Here is a 3,391-nt window from a genome sequence, read left to right as displayed (position 1 = left end):
ATATATTTTTTCCATCCTTTGAGTTTTAGTTTGTTTATGTCTTTAAGTCTAAGGTGTGTCTCTTGTAGGCAGCATATAGACAGACTGTGTTTTTTAATCGATTCTGCCACTCTCTGTCTCTTTATTGATGCATTTTGTCCATTTACATTCAGTGTAATTAAAGATAGGTGTTAGTTTAGTGCTGTCATTTTGACGTCTTTTTTTATGTGTTATGAGATAGTTTCTTCATTCCATTTAATTTTCTGTGCTGAGTCATTTTTCTTTGAGTATTTTCTTTTTATCTTTTTCATTGTTGATTTTGTATTTGCTGAGTCTTTATATTTTTCTTGTTTTATTTATTTTTTGAAGTGTAGGATTGTTAGTTTCCTTTGTGGTTACCTTAATGTTTAAGTCTATTTTTTCCAAGTTTAAACCAGTTTTTACTTCTTTATATTTCCTTGATTTCTTCTCCATAAGAAAAATCTATGTCTACATTTTTTAGTCCCTCTTTTTTGTTTTAAAGTTGTTACCTTTTAAATATTGGCATCTCTGTTTCCCTATTTTTAGTGTTATAGCTTCAATTTATTTTTGTGAATTCCCTATCTGGGTTAATATCTGGTTACTCTGTCTTGTGTTCTAGCCTTGTGTTGTTATCTGATGGTATTGCTTTTCTAACTGGCGGACTCCCTTTAGTATTTCTTGTAATTTTAGTTTGGTTTTTGCAAATTCCCTAAACTTCTGTTTATTTGAATCTGCTCTCACTTTGCCATCATATTTGAGAGACAATTTTGTTGGCTATATAATTCTTGGCTGGCAATTTTTTCCTTCAGAGCTTTATATATGTCATCCCATTGCCTTCTTGCCTACGTGGTTTCTGCTCAGTAGTCTGAGTTTAGTCTTATTGACTCTCCTTTGTTGATGACTTTTTGTTTATACCTAGCCACTCTTAAAATTCTCTCTTTATCTTTGGTTTTGGCAAGTTTGATTATACTATGTCTTGTTGACTTTCTTTTGGGATCTACTTTGTGTGGGGTTTGATGAGCATCTTGGATAAATATCTTGTCATCTTTCATGATATCAAGGAAGTTTTCTGCAAACAAATCTTCAACAATTCTCTCTGTATTTTCTGTTATCCCTCCCTTTCTGGTACTCCAATCACTCATATGTTATTTCTCTTGACAGAGTCCCATATAATTCTTAGACCTTCTTCATTTTTTTTAAACTCTTTTATCTGATTTTCCCTCGACTAAGTTGGTGTCAAGTGCTTTATCTTCAGTTGCACTAATTCTGACTTTTACTGCCTGAATTCTGCTTCCATGACTTTCTGTTGTGTTGTGTAATGCTGAAATTTTATTGTTAATCTTCTGGATTTCTGATTGCTGTCTCTCTATGGATTCTTACAGCCTATTAAATTTGTCATTAAGCTCTTAAATAACCTTCTTAAGTTCCTCTATTGCTTTGTCTGTGTGTTCTTTGGCTTTCTCTGCCTTTTGATTTATCTTCTTCATAATCTCTTGAGTTCTGTATATTCATCTTTTGTAGTCTGCCTCCAGTAATTCCAAGAAATTCTCTTTGGGAGCTTGCTGAAACCATCATGGTCTACTTCTTTATGTGATTTGATATTGACTGTGGTCTGTGAACCGTCAATAAGTTATTACAATTTATTTTATCTTTGCTTACTGTTTCTTAGCTTCTTGGTTTTTCTTGTTTGTTTATTTTGATATGCTCAAATGGCTGTTCATGTAAGCTAGTTTGTTTATCAGTGCATTTGAAGCTCCAGCATCCTGTCACCAGGTGGTTAGATCTGTTACTAAGTATGTGAGCCCAGGAGTCCATTAACTTTTCTTGTATGGATTCAGCTCAGGTGTCCAGGTGTTCGGTCACCAAGTGTGTGGTGCAGGCTCTCATCTACAGTCCTAGACAGGCATGGGTGATTGGTGTAGGCCCAGGTATCTGGCTGCAGTAGGGAGTCATGAGCTGAGCAAGGCAGGGGGCTGATAGCTGCCCCTGAGTATCTGAAAGGAAAGCATGTCCCTATTCCCTAGAACACGTAGGTGGGTGTGTTTTGCAGCCAGACTGTGAGCACCCAATTCTGTTGGATATAAGGACTGGGGGGAGCCACTTATTCTTGGACCCTTGTCGTGGGTGGAGCCACCATTCCTCAGGTCCCTGATATGGGCAAGTGAGGAACCTGCTTAATGGGCAGAGCAGAGTCAAATGTCACAAACCTGCCACTTCACAGCTGAAACAGCTGAAGTTAGACTTTTGGTATATACCCTGTTGTATTGTGGCAATGAGGGCCTACACTATTGAAATGAGCCCACATAAGTCTACGCAGGGGTGAAACGCATTCAAAATCTGTGGACCCCTTATGTCTGTGCCTAGGCAAAGGAGCTGTGCCAACCCTGAGTTCCTGGCTTAGGGGTGCCGGTAGCTTATTTTTTCCCTGTTTGTTAATTTTTTCCATCTCCAAGGCCAAGAGAATAGCTCAGGACATGTGATGGTTCCTACTTCTGGCCTAGGGGACTCTGCAATTGCTGAAGCTGGCCCAGAATCCAGTACAGAGCAGGGAGGGGGGAGGTAAATGGGAGAGAGGTTTCTCCCAAATAGGGTGTCTTTTGATCCCTGCGTTAGGCCAGACACAAGTACTTACTATAGCCACTTGAGTGCTGCTTTTCACTGGTTCTGGCTGGCTGAGTAGACTTTCTGCTGCTGGGCTTCTCCTGATGTGGGAAATGCCTCCCTAGCCCCACTTCTTGTCCCACTGTGCACATGAACTGATCCAGCCTGCAGGGCTCCGGCTCCTGCTGGGTCAAGTCTGGCAACTCCTCGCTGCTTCTGAACAGTCTCTCCCTCCCCGCACCACTCAATCCGATTCCTCAGCTTTGCCTTTGATGTTCAGGGCTCCTAGATTGTCATATAAAATTGATTCACTTGTTTTTTCTGGTCTTTGTTGTAAGAGGGACCACAGGAAGCATCTGATTATTCTGCCATCTTGGCCCCACCTCCAGGCTGTAATTCTTTATAGAAGCAGACTACTACCTCTTTTTTTTTCATGGAGTGATTGGTGGGTTGCAACCATTGACCTTTCGGTTAGCAGTCAAGTGCTTTAACCATCCACTATACCACCAGGATTCCTTATACATCTAGTAAATTATATTAATTTCTTAGATTCAATTGTTTGTAGGATTAGCGCTACTCTTGACAGTGAAGGCAGTTAAAAAAGACCCTTCAGACTTTAGTGGTTAAATGGTCATGTGAGGGACATATTGAAACCTGGAAATGTGGTAGACTTCTGTGGTATTGCTTATATACTGATAGACATTGCCTTCAAACATGCAGTGGCAACACAACTTCAGGACACTGTGTGTGACCACTCACTACTACAACCCTTGGTTTTCAAATTCTTCCT

Source organism: Trichechus manatus, unplaced genomic scaffold, assembly GCF_000243295.1.
Source record: "Trichechus manatus latirostris isolate Lorelei unplaced genomic scaffold, TriManLat1.0 scaffold00298, whole genome shotgun sequence".
Classification (NCBI taxonomy): domain Eukaryota; kingdom Metazoa; phylum Chordata; class Mammalia; order Sirenia; family Trichechidae; genus Trichechus; species Trichechus manatus.
The sequence above is the reverse complement of the archived record's forward strand: the minus strand, read 5'-3'. Positions refer to the sequence as shown.